Source organism: Urocitellus parryii, unplaced genomic scaffold (assembly GCF_045843805.1).
Source record: "Urocitellus parryii isolate mUroPar1 unplaced genomic scaffold, mUroPar1.hap1 Scaffold_114, whole genome shotgun sequence".
In the NCBI taxonomy this organism is placed as follows: domain Eukaryota; kingdom Metazoa; phylum Chordata; class Mammalia; order Rodentia; family Sciuridae; genus Urocitellus; species Urocitellus parryii.
The window spans coordinates 483,041-497,047 of NW_027551871.1; the positions used below are offsets into that span (position 1 = coordinate 483,041).

Below are 14,007 nucleotides of genomic sequence, written 5' to 3' on the forward strand. Positions count from 1 at the left end.
TCAGCTTGAAGAACTATGATCCCCAGAAGGACAAGCGCTTCTCGGGCACCGTCAGGCTTAAGTCCACTCCACGCCCTAAGTTTTCTGTGTGCGTCCTGGGGGACCAGCAACACTGTGACGAGGCCAAGGCTGTGGATATCCCCCACATGGACATCGAGGCATTGAAGAAGCTCAACAGGAATAAGAAGTTGGTCAAGAAGCTAGCCAAGAAGTATGATGCCTTTTTGGCCTCAGAGTCCTTGATAATGCAGATTCCCCGAATCCTGGGTCCAGGCCTAAATAAGGCTGGCAAATTCCCTTCCCTGCTGACACACAATGAAAACATGGTGGCCAAAGTTGATGAGGTGAAATCCACAATCAAGTTTCAGATGAAGAAGGTGCTATGTCTGGCTGTTGCTGTTGGTCATGTGAAGATGACAGATGATGAGCTTGTGTATAACATCCACCTGGCTGTCAACTTCCTGGTGTCATTGCTCAAGAAGAATTGGCAGAATGTCCGGGCTTTATACATCAAGAGCACCATGGGCAAGCCCCAGCACCTGTATTAAGGCACATCCTAATAAATCCTAGTGCTACCAAAAAAAAAAAAAAAAAAAAAAAAAAAACTTTAAATCCTTAAGTAAGAGATGATACACATTTTCTCCAGTGTCTTCCAGAAAAAGAAATAGAAAGTACATGTCCTAGCTCATTTTGGGAGGCCAGCATTACAGTGTTTCCAAAAACAAAGACGTCACAAGAAAGGGACACTATGGACTGATATCTCTTATGCAAAAATTCTGTGTAAAATATTAACAAACTGAAGCCAATAATGTTTAAACGGAATTGTGCACCATGAGTGTTTGGGTTAGGATAGGAGGTGTAGACATAAAAGTTCATGATTAGATGAGGAGATCTGGAACCTGATCATTTCATTAATTCATTTAATAGATTAATAACTTGAAAGGACTACTGTACCAGGTTGGCAGGTAAGTGTAGGAAGGTAGACTGTGGTGGAGGAGGTAGGCCACTGGGGGCATGACTTTAGGTTTTATATTTTGTTCCTGGCCTTTCACACACACACTCTCTCTCTCTGCTTCATAGCTTCCATGAGCTGAGCAGCTTTCCTCTCCTGTGCCCTCCTGCCATGATGTTCTGCCCCATCTCAAGCCCAGAGCAGTGGAGTTGGCCCACCATGGACTGAGACTTCCGAAATCATGTGCTCAATATGAACTTTTTGCACTCCAAATTGTTCTTGTCATGTATTTTGGTCACAGCAATGAAAAGCTAATGCAGTGAGCAACTGGGATTTCTTCCAGGTACACAAGGCTAGTCCAAAATTTGAAAAGCAATGTAACCTACCACATCAACAAGTTAAAGAAAAATCACATGAGTACATCAATTGATGCAGAAAAAAAATGTTTGACAAAATGTAACACTCCTTCATGATAAAAACTGTCAGTAAACCTGGAAGAGCAGAGAACTTACTCAACATGATAAAGAAAATATACACCAACCTATATTCACATTACATTTAATGGTGAAAAATTAGATGCTCCCTCCCTAAGATTGGAAACAAGGATGTCCTCTCCCTCCACTTGTATTCAATGCCATACTGCAAGTCTTGGCTAGTGCAGTAACACATAAAAATAAATGAGAAGTAGAGAGATTGGGAAATAAGAAATAAGACTGTCTTTGTTCACAGATGATGTGATCATTTATGTAAAAATCACCAAATAATTGACCAAAAGAAGGAATGGGGATGTTGCTCAGTGATAGAGCACTTGCTGAGCACTCATAAGGCCCTAGTTCAATCCTTAGTACCACAAATGATCCTCCTGAAACTAATAAGTTTTAAAAGGTAGTAGGATACAAAGTTAATATACAAGTGTCAATTGATTTCCTATATGCAAGAAAATAAATAACTGAAATTAGAAATAAAATATGCCATTCAAAATAGTTACAAAAATAAAATCTTAAATACAAATCTGACAAAATAGCTTCTATATGTGGAAAAACATAAAACTGGTGAAAGAAATCAAAGATCTAAATGACGTACAAATTTGTTCTTTGATTAGAAGGCTCAATACTGTTAAGATGTCAGATCTTCTCCAACTTGATATATAGATTTCATTTTTTTTTTGGTACCAGGGATTGAACCCAGGGGCACTTAGCCACTGAGCCACATCCCAAGTCCTTTTTAAAAATTTATTTAGAGACAGGGTCTTGCTGAGTTGCTTAGAACATCACTAAATTGCAGACACTGGTTTGAACTTATGATCCTTCTGCCTTAGCCTGCTGAGCTACTAGAATTACAGGCATGTGTCACTGCACCCAGTTTAATACAATCTTAAACCAAATCCCAGCAAGCTATTCTGTATAGATAAGTTGACACTTAAACTTAAATAGAAAGGCAAAAGACCTAGAGTGGCCAGCACAATGCTGAAAAATCAAAGTTGGGAAACTCACATGACCAAATTTCATGACTGACTCTTAAGCAACTGTAGTGAAAGACAATGTGGTGTTAGTGAAATAGCACACACATCTATGCAAATAGACACAAAGATCAACAAAACACAGTGCAGAGTCCAGAAGTGGACCCATGCAAATATAGTCAGTTGTTCCTTGATACAGTAACTAAGATCATTCAGTGGGAAAAGGATAATTTAGCAACATTTGCTTATAGATGCCCAGAAGCAAAACCAAAACAAAACTCATAAAAGCTAAACAAAGTCATTACACCTTTCCCCCAAATTTATTCAAAATGAGTTATATACCTACATGTAAAGCATAAAAGAGTAAAAATTGTATAAAACACAAGAGAAAGCCAAGGTGAACTTGGGTTTGTAGTTAATTTTTAACATAACACCTAGAGCACAATACATAAAAGGAAAAAAAATGATGTTACATTTAATTAAAATTGAAGACATCTACTCTGCAAAATACGCCATTTAAGATAGGAGGAAAATATTTACAAAACACATACAGTAGAAAACTTATATCCAAAATATAGAAAGAACACTTAAAATACAAAAATAACAAGACAAATAACACAATTAAAATAGGTGAAAAATCAGAACAGATGCTCATTAAAGATGATATATGGATGGCAAACAAGCACATGAAAAGATGCTCAACATCATTTACCATTAGCGTATTGCAAATTTAAATAATACCACATATGTGTATAGGATGGCTGAAGTCCAACAACTGATACTATCAATCGATGGTGAAGATGTGGAACAATGGGAATGTTAATTCATGGCTATTGCTTATGCAAAATTGTACAACAACTTTAGAAGACAGTTTGGTGATTTTGTACAAAGTTAGGTGTTGTCTGAACATACAATCCAGTAATTGTATTCCTAGGTACTTAGTCAAGTGATTTGAAAATTTGTGCCCACACAAAAACTTCCTCACAGATGTTATAGCAGCTGTACTCATAATTGCCCTAAAGTAGAAGCAACAATAGATCCACCTGTTCTTGATTTACCTATTCATAATTGCCCAAACTAGTAAGCAACTATACATTCACCTACTTATCAGTAGGTGAATAGAAATAAAAAAAAAACACCCATACAATGGAATATTATTCAATGCTACAAATAAATGAGCTATTAAGTAACAAAACAAGCCAGGTGAGGAGGTGCACACCTGTAATACCAGCAGTCAGGAGGCTGAGGCAGGAGGATTGCAAGTTCAGAGCCAGCCTCAGCAAAAGTGAGGCACTAAGCAACTCAGTGAGACCATGTCTCTAAATAAAAAATACAAAATAGGGCTGGGGATGTGGATCAGTGGTTCATTGTCTCTGAGTTCAATCCCCAGTACCCATCCCTCACCCCCACAAAAAAAGAAACAGAACAATATGTGTGAACTAAGCAAAAGAGGTCATTCCGAAAGGCTACATATTATATGATTCCAAACCATCTGGAAATGACATTCTGGAAAAGGCAAAACTATAGTGATGACCATATAATAAAAATATCAGTGGTCACAGGGGCTCCAGGTGAGGAGGGTAAGAGATGGGTAGGTGAAGCAAAGGGGACTTAAAGGTGGTGAAACCATTCTGTATAATATTGAAATTGTGGCTACATGACACAGCATTATTCAAAAGCCACAGAACTTTACAGCATAAAGAAGTAATCTTAATGAAGCAAATTTTAAAAAATCTTTTAGGAGATTGGGGATTCCAGGATGGAATGCAGAATGTGACCAAAGAATCAAATTGTAGGGTGGTGAGAGGAAGGAGGGATTAACCTAAGTAACTTTGAAAACCTGCAATCTGTAAACCTGAAAGTAAAAGAAAGTGAGATTTATTGTGAGAAATTTATTTTTTGCAGGGGTATGGTTAACAATTCTTATACCACCATACATGTATACTGGAAGAATACAATTAAGTTAATGGATGTTCAATAGTTGGAGCCTGATTCATCATTGTTGTAGTTTATAGATAAGCAAGAGAAGTAGACTAGAATCATCCACGTGATTACAGATTAGAGTTGAAGTCATCATCATGTTTAGCTTACTATATAAATACAGATAGTTACATACAGAAATATTTATAGATATACATAGATTACAATACACACAAACATTTTGGTACTTTTGGCTGTTAAGGCCTAAAAGCAAGTACATCGTGATAGCAGTGAGCACTCTTGGTACCTAGATCTTGGTGTCTCATACCATTCTCCAATAAAAGGAAACATGGATCCTTGAAGAAGTGGCTGGTTTGACAACTGGAGCAGGAAATGCACAAAATAGGACTGGAATATACTATCGTTTCAGAAAGTATGGGAGTACCCCCTCCAACCTAAACCCAAACACATGATTAAATAAAAATAAAAAACACATTTTTGGGATATGAAGAACATAGGATCTATTTGAAAGAGCTCCCAGTGACCTGAGCAAATCTAAAAGAGTATTATATTATAACCGAAATATAAAAATAGATGTTTATGAGTCAATACTGACACAAATCAAGCAGAATGGATAAATCTCCAGGGCATGAGAATTTCAGGTAATTTATGAAAATATTCTACCCACAACAATTAGTGTGACCTGCCCATAGTAACTCTTCCTAAGGAGTACACTATAGAAGGTGGAAAAAAGTAATTTTATAATGGAGGAGCTTTATGACAAATTTTGCCTCAGCTGATTGATTACAGAAAAATCAACAGTGACAAGTCATGTTGATCATATATTCCTATCATGTGATGGAAATGGCATTTACCTCTGTGATCTCCCTTCCCCAGATTTGTAACTCAGTCAAATCATGAGAAAAATATCAGAAAAATCTCTGTTAAGGCAGATTCCAGGAAGTACCTGAGCAGTACTCCTCAAAATGATCAAGGTGGTGAGTAACAAGGAAAGTCTGAGAAACTGTCACAGCTGAGAGGAGCCTAAGGAAATGTGATAATTAAATGGAATGTGGTATCCTGAATGGCATCCTGGAACAGAAAAAAGGACATTAGGTAAAAACTAAGGAAATATGAATAAACAATGTACCTTAGTTAATAATAATGCATTGATTCATTCATTAAGTGTGTATAGTAATGTAAGTTGTTCATAATATAAAAATTAGGCATAGAGGGCTGGGGCTGTAGCTCAGTGGTAGAGCACTTGCCTTGCACATGTGAGCACTGGGTTCAATCCTCAGCACCATATAAAAATAAATAAATAAAATAAAGGCATGCTGTCCATCTACAACTATAAACTTTTTAAAATGAGTCATGGATTATGAGAAATCTTTATATTGTCTTTGAAATGAATTCTTCTTTCTTTCTCTTCTTATTTTTTGTTTTAATGGTGCTGGGGATTGAATCCACCGAATCACACACACTAGGCAAGCACTGTACCACTGAGCTACATCCGTATCCTTCTTTGGATTTTTTCCTATAAATCTAAAACTATTACAAAATGAAGTTTTTTGTAAAAGAAATCAAGATAAACCAGCAATGAGCAATTAGAAAGTAAATCGGGTAAAGGAGTTTCTTTCACCCAAAAACTTCTGTTGCTAAACAGAAGTATAAAATAGCTAAGGAAAAACAAAATAAGGAGTGTGAGAGGCTTATAAAAAGAAGAATCTACAATTTTACAAAAGAACACTTGATGAGATCTAAATATATGGAGATACACTCATGTTCCTGGATGGGAAACTCAATAATGTAAAGACATCAATTCTTTCCAAGCTAATCTATAAATTTAATTCTCTCACAGTCAAATTCCCTGCAGGAGTTTTCACAGAACTTGACAAATTGATTAGAAAATTCATGTGTGAGAGAAAATGCACAAGAATAGCTAAGACAATTTCGAAAGGTAAGAACAATGGAAAGGGAGACTTGCTTGACCAGACATCCAAATATTTCATACATTTCTAGGAATAAAAACTGTGTGCTAGAGCTCTATTCAAAGGAGATAACAATGGGTATGCCATAAATTCAGACCAATCAGAATGGACAAGAGCCCTAAATAGCCAATTTGGCCTGAGGCAGGATTACTGGCCTAATAATCAGACCTAGCACAGGGATAGAGATGGGGAACAATGGCACTGAATAGAGACCAGAAACACATCCATGTGTATGTGGTAATCTGGTGTTTAATGAAGGCGGCTTTTCAAATAAGCAGAGAAAGAATGGTCTATTCAATAAATAGTATTGAGGCAATTGGCTATCCATTTGGGAAAAAATTTAGATCCTTTCTTCACACCATTTAAAAGTGAAATTACAGACAAATTAAAAGCAGAAGATATAAAATATAAAGTATGAATCTATGATAAGAAAATATTGAAAAGTATGGTTATAATATTGATGTAGGGGGAAAAACCTTCTTTTAAAGAAACCATAGAAAGTGAAAAAGATCTCAATGAAAAGACTGATACATTTGATGCCATCAAAACTCTGAAATGTCTGTATAACAATAATCACCATAAACAAAATTAAAACACAAAGGACAGATTGGGAGACATGATTGGCAACTTTTATCCAGGTGGTCTTCCGTTTCTCTAACACCCCCTTTATTTTATTTTATTTTTGCTTTAGCACATGTAAAATTTCTATTCCTAGTGTCTGAAATGCTGAATCTGTACTTTAATTCTCATGAGATGTAAATGATTTGCATTTCATCTCTTCATAGATGCATTCCCTAACAGTCCAATACAAGCAGCCATTCCCCACCTTTCATAATCTACCCTGACACTCCTTTTTATTCTCCTCAGAACACTAACTGTTCCAGAAAGTGAGTCTGGTCAGGAGTATGGTAGCACCTGCCTGTAATCCCAGCCACTTGGGAAGCTGAGGCAGGAGGATTTCAAATTCAAAACTAGCCTCTGCAATTTAGCAAGGCCTCCATCTCCAGATTACAACTAAAAAGGACTGGGGATGTGGCTCATTGGTAAAGGGCCCCTGGTTCAATCTCCAGTACAAAAATAAATAAATGAGAGAGAAAAGAGAAAGAAAAAAGAAAGTGAGTCTATATTTGTTTACTGCTTCTCTGTCAGGCCCATTAAACAGACTTGTTCTCTTATTTTTTGTATCTTCTGTATCCCCAGTGCCTTCCACTGTGCATGGCATACAACAGATGCTCAATGAATATTCCTTAAATGAATTAATGTACAAATTTATAAATTATAATAGACTCCTAAAAATAAGGCATACCATTCCAAAAAATAGGCTAAATGTTACCAATAGGGTATATGCAGAAAGAGAACTAGTCATTGGACATGTTAAGAGATATTCAGATTCACAATTAAGTAGGAAAATAAAATTCAAAAAAATAATGTACATAGTTTGTACTGTTTATGGCAAAAAGCAGAGTGTCCCTGCCTTAACCTTTCTATACCTAATTCCAACACCTTAGAGTCTAATATTTTTAGTCTATTTATTTGTTGATTCATTTTCTTGTTTATTTTTTAGTACCAGAGATTGAATCCAGGGGTGCTTAACCACTGAGCCATATGCTTAGGGCCTTGCTAAGTTGCTGAGGATGGTTTTGAATCTTCAATCCTCCTGCCTTAGCCTCACCAGATGTTGCGATTACAGGTATGCACCATCATGCCTGGTTTCAGCACTTTTAGATGGAAAATATTTTACTGATATTTTCCTCTACATTTCTAAATTATATATTGATATATACTGGATTTTCAGTTTTATATATTATCTACTGACTTCTTGTTCTAAAAGAACATCTCCCTTTATTCACCTAAAGTCATACAAGTCTTCCCTTCTTCCCATCATCCTGATATAGCTCTATTTATATGGAATTCCTTCCTATATATGCATAGAATTTAATACACCACAGTGAATCTCACCATCATGTACACCCACAACACTGAGATCCTAATTGGAATAAGATATATCGCATGCTTGTATAATTATATCAAGAGGATTCTACTGTCACGTATAAATAAAAAGTACCAATAAAAATATGAAGTTCCTATGATTATATGGCCTTTTTGAATACCCTTTATGTTCTCCAATATTTTGTGCCTGCTTCGTCTTCTGTGTACCTATAACTAATTCACCCCCAAACTGTCTGCCAGAAAAGTAAACCTCATCTCAATATGTCCTAGCATTTTTTCTTGGAAGTATCTCTTCTAAAATTCTCCATGATCCTTTTTCTGCTGCTGTTGGGGCTCCAGGATTGCAGCTTGGCTCCCTATTATATACAAAGAATGATGGTAAAAGGGAAGTCTGGGGACTTATTTTCATCCTAGGGGTCATCCCCACATTTCTGTAATATTAGATTCCCTGCTTTCTGGCTTCCAGATCTCTCTCATTTTTGGATCATTCTTCATTATTTGATCTATTGACATCTTTTAATAGTATGTACGTTTTAAATCCCAAGAAAAAGTGTCTCAAATTTTCCCCTCCTGTGTGTTTTTGTCTGGCTTCTTCATGGTCTGTGATGCCAGCTGAGGTTTTCAATACAATGAAATCAATGTGATTGAATGGAAGGAGATTATTCTACCATTTTTCTATGTCTTTGTTTATCAAATCTGGGGTTGACCATCCAGCTCTGTGGTCATCACTGATTTCAAATTTGTCTTCTCAGTTAGAAGCCACATGATGACTTTGAAGCACAACTTAACATACCTGGCGTTTGCCATTCCTTTTTTAATTTATTTTTTGGTACTGGAGATTGAACTCAAGGGCACTCAACCACTGAGCCCCATCCCCAGCCCTATTTTGTATTTTATTTAGAGACAGGGTCTCACTGAGTTGCTTAGTACCTCACTTTTGCTGAGTCTGGCTTTTAACTCATGATCCCCCTGCCTCAGCCTCCTGAGTGGATGGGATTACAGATGTGTGCCACCACACACAGCTCCCTTTTGGTATTTTTGATGCCTTTGAGAGCATCAGCCAGGATATTCATGCACACCATTATGTTGTCATGGAAAGATGGTAGGAAGTATCTCAATCTTCATTTTAATAGATCAAATCCTGCAACAGCTTCTTGAAAAAAAAAGTATATGTCTTGAGAACCTTTCCATCTGAACATGTCTTTGTTTTATCCTCACACTTTATTGGTCATTTGAGTATAAAATTCTAAGTTGCAAACCATTTACTGTAAAACATTCAAGGACATTGATCCATTATCTTCTAGCTTCCAGTGTGTGGTTGAGGAGTTTGATGCTACTCTGATTCATACACTTGCTTTTCTTTGGTAAACTTTAAGGCCGCTTTGTAAAGTACACTAAAATTTCACCAAAACGTGCCCTGTTATTTGTCTTTTTTATCTAGTGTGCTTATTGTGCCCTTTCATTTCAGAAACATTTGCCCTTTCATGAAGAGGAATGTTGTTGAATTATTTCATTAATGTTTTCCTACTCTCACTTGTCTTTGTTTTATTTCCCCTCCATTGTATTACTTTAATTCACATATTGGGCTTCTTGGAGCCTTCTTTTAATTTTATTTAGTTTCCATTTCTTTGTACTTTTGTCTATTTGTCATCAACTACACACACACACACACACACACACACACACACACACATTCAGTACTGGGAATTGAATCATTGAATTCAATGGCACTTTACTACTGAGCTATATCCCCAATCATTTTTATTTTATATTTTGAGACAGAATCTCACTCAGTTGCCCAGGCTGGCCTCAATCCTGTGATACTCCTGCCTTAGCCTCCTGGGTAGCTGGCATTACAGTCGTGCACCCTTGAGCTCATAATTTATTTAATTTTGCTTTTATCTTATCATGTTGACAATTTGTTAATTCTCCTCTCTTTTCTCTTTGACTGCCTCCTGTTTTCGTTCTACGGATTCCTGTAGATTCTGGTGTTGCTAAAGCATTTTCTATCCTGTCTATCAGGACTGTCTATGCAGCAGAATAATGTTTTCTGAACTGCAAACATCAGATTTGGACACATCACTTGTTCGGGTCAATGAAATATGAGTGGAAGAGATATGTTCTACTTTTGAGCAGAAGCATTGAGAGTCACTGTGCAATGCCTCCATCTCTCTTTCCTGTCTGCTAGGAGCCTGAGGATACCTCTGATGGAAGCTTCTTCTTCGGTTTGGATCCTGAGGGAAGACAACAGAACAGACATGCAGATAATATATGGCATGAGCAAAAGGTCACCCTTTGTTGTTGCAAGCCATGGAGATGTAGTAGTTGTTTGTTTTGAGTTTTCTTCTGTTCCCCGCTTTGTGTCTACTTCCTCTGAATTAAATTTTCTGTTTGTCTTAGTCTTTGTCTTCCCCATTAAAGGATTTCCTCAAATGTCTGGTCATCCTTGAGTGTCCACTCATTTCTAAGAGTGAGGAACTGAAAGCTTATTGGAATTCTGTATGCAGATTGTAGGGGTTTTCAACTGCACAGAGCAGAGTGAGTTTCCTGGACTTTTGTCAGTTTTGATTTTGAGGGGTACTGGAAATTGAACCCAGGTATACTCTACTGCTGAGCTACAACCAGAACCCTTTTTATTCTATTTTTTAAATTTGGATACCGGGTCTCACTAAGTTACTGAGGCTGGCCTTGAGCTTGTGATCCTCCTACCTCAAGCTTCCTAGTAGCCAGGATTACAGGTGTGTGCTACCAGGCTCAGCCAGAATTTCCTGGACTTTTTGGGGGACTCACAAATATTATTTCCCAGAGGAAGACTCCAGTCTCTGTCAGGGGAACAGAGAGTCACAGCTGCATATGTTCCTGGAGCTGAGTGGGGGCATGAACACCTTGCTGTGTAGCATGTGGACCATCATTTTCTTCTGTTGCAGTGATCTCTAGAACATGCTTGGTATCTCTGTGTCCAGCCTTTCTGGGAAAAAATCTCCAGTGTTCTGTCCATCTGGGAGAAATATTTGGAGGTCTAATTTTTCTCATACAAACTTTAAACCACACTACTTGTTTTCAGTCGAAATACACTCCTGCTCTCAGAGATAGGTGGTGTGCCTCATTCCCGAATGTTTCTGAGGTTTGTTGAAGAAATTGATCTGCTTCTGAGCTCCCCCCACTGCCAACTTGGGTTTCCTCTTTCTCCAGTTTTCATACATATTTTTCATATTTTCCCAGTCATATACAATTATATGTATATAAAATCATATATTATATATTTAATCATAGATGGAACTTTATTTATTTATTCTTATGTGCTGCTGAGGATTGAACCCAGGGCCTCACACATGCTAGGCAAGCACTCCACCACTGAGCCACAACCTCAGTCCCGCTCTCAATCTTGTGTTGCACTTTTCTCTATCCTTCTGCCTTAGTCTTTTAACTGAAGGACTTTTCAAAACCTCTGTGTTGCCATGTTGGTGGGACTTTGAGGGAAGAAACAGCATGACCTCCATTTGGAATATTTATCTATCTGCCGTGTTTAAACTAGAAGGATGGAGATGTGCAATGAAACCACAGGCAGATGCTATTTCTTCCCTCTCTTGTTTGCACTGTGCTTGATTAAACTTTGCAAGACCTTCCCCAGGTTACCTTAATAATGGCTTATTATGTACCTATAGAAGATAAAGAAGGAAAATGGGATATCCAGGGTCTGAGTCAGTCAATCTACCCTTCTCTTGAGCTAGAGGGAAAGTTAAGTTTCCATAGCAGACTACAGAGACAAGAGGGATAGGGTCTGCAGAGAATTCGGGTATAGCTTAATCAAGGAGATTTGGGATGTTTCAAGATTAAGAGGCGTTTCCATTGAATGGAATGAGGATTTCAAAATAATAAGAGGGCTAGTGGATAGCCCTGGAAGAATCAGCAGGCAGGAGGGCAAAAAGATTGGAAAAGACATGCTGTTGAATGGGAATGAAGTTTCTAGAAGAGCTGGAAGGGTTGTGTCAAAAGAGCAGAGTGAAAAGCTAGTGCTTCTGGTTTTCTAGAACTGAGATGAGCCAAAGCTTTGGACTCCATTTGTCCCCAAATTAGGAACTCTATCCATTTCCGGCTTGCATCCCTTCTCTTAAATAAAATGCGAGTGATTTTTCCTAAATGGGTTCATTTTTTGATATGGCCAAAAATTACGAATACTAATGTTTACACTCACATTCAGCCAGGCAGAGAGAGGAAGGGACCAGAAACACCTCCATGTGTGTTCTGAGCCAACATTACCCTCTCCTCTTCCCACCTTTAGTCCAAGTCCTTGGTCCCTTATCTACACAGTTAATGCCTTCCTTCCTTCCTTCATTCATTCATCATTCATTATTTCATTCATTCACTAAGTGCCAAGTGAGCACCAAACAGTGTTGTAGGCACTGGAGATGTAGCAGATAACACAACACAAAGATCTTCAGGACTAAGAAGGATATTTCTATAGTGACACACACTGTATGCCTTATTCTTACTAAAACAAAGTGACTGCATTAGCTTGTTCGGGATGTGATGAAAAATCCAGACCTAATAGGTCAGAGCAAAACGGGACTATGGTAGCAATCACTTCTCTCAATTTCACAGCCACTCTGGCTGAAGCCAACATTATCTTTCCTCTGGATGACTGTTATAGCTTCCTAGTCAGTCCCCAGCTTCTCTCTTTGACCCTTCTCCTTCCAGCCTATATGCATGTCACCTGACAAAGTGATCCTGTTCAAACCTAAGCAAGTGATTGTCATTTCTCTACTGAAAACCCTGTCCTGTCTCCCAATTTCATTCAGGGTAAAAGCCAAAACCTCACCATAGCTTACCAAATCCTGCCCCCTTTAATATTCATTTATTCTCCAAATTCATCTGGTACTCTCTGCTTCACTAATCCTATTGCCTATTTGACATCTTTTCTATACTTCATTCAGCCCATCAAACTCCCTTCCTGCCTCAGGGCTGTTGTAATTGGTGTTTCCTCTGGTTGGACTACTCTTTTTTCATGGCTTGTTCCTAGAACTGCTTCAAGAGTGGACTTCAAATTTTCTTGATTTTTTGGTTTTCCTTCTTCTTTCTTTTTTTTATTTTATTTTATTTTTTGGTACTGGGGATTGAATCCAGGGGTGCTTAACCACTGAGCCACATCCCCAGACCTTTTTAATTTTTATTTTGAGAAAGGATCTCACTAAGTTGCTTAGGGCCGTGCTAAGTTGCTGAGGCTGGCTTTGAACTTGGGATCCTCCGGCCTCAGGCTCCCAAGCTTTTGGATTACAGGTGTGCACCACCCCACTGGGTTTTTCTCTACTTTTAATGACACATCCCACTCCCAAATCCCATATTCACTCTTCTCTCTTCCTGTTTGATTTTTCTGTATAGTTCTCATCATCTAGTACACTTTTCATACAATCTGTCTCATGAATTACCTGTGTATCATCACTAAAACACAAGCTCCAAGACAACCAACTTTTTGTCTATTTATTGAACACTTACACTTTGTTTGCAGGACTCCAGCTTCATCACATAGTCCAGGCACAGAGCACATGCTCAAAAAATACCTGTTGAGTGAATGAATCAATGAGCAGAAGAACATGGAAGGGCTCATTGGCCAGTGGTTTTGAAACTGGTTTAACAGCAAATGCCAGCCTGTTGAACACCACAGACTTGGTGGGTGTGTCTGACCCCACCAGGCCCTTTTGCTCCCCACTGACCCCTGCTTCTTGGCAGGGAGAAGG

At 38.0% G+C, this 14,007-nt stretch overlaps 1 pseudogene; it reads left to right on the forward strand.

The window, feature by feature from the left end:
• On the forward strand, nucleotides 1-581 carry LOC144251591 (large ribosomal subunit protein uL1 pseudogene; annotated as a pseudogene).
• The last annotated feature ends 13,426 nt before the right edge of the window (nucleotides 582-14,007 follow it).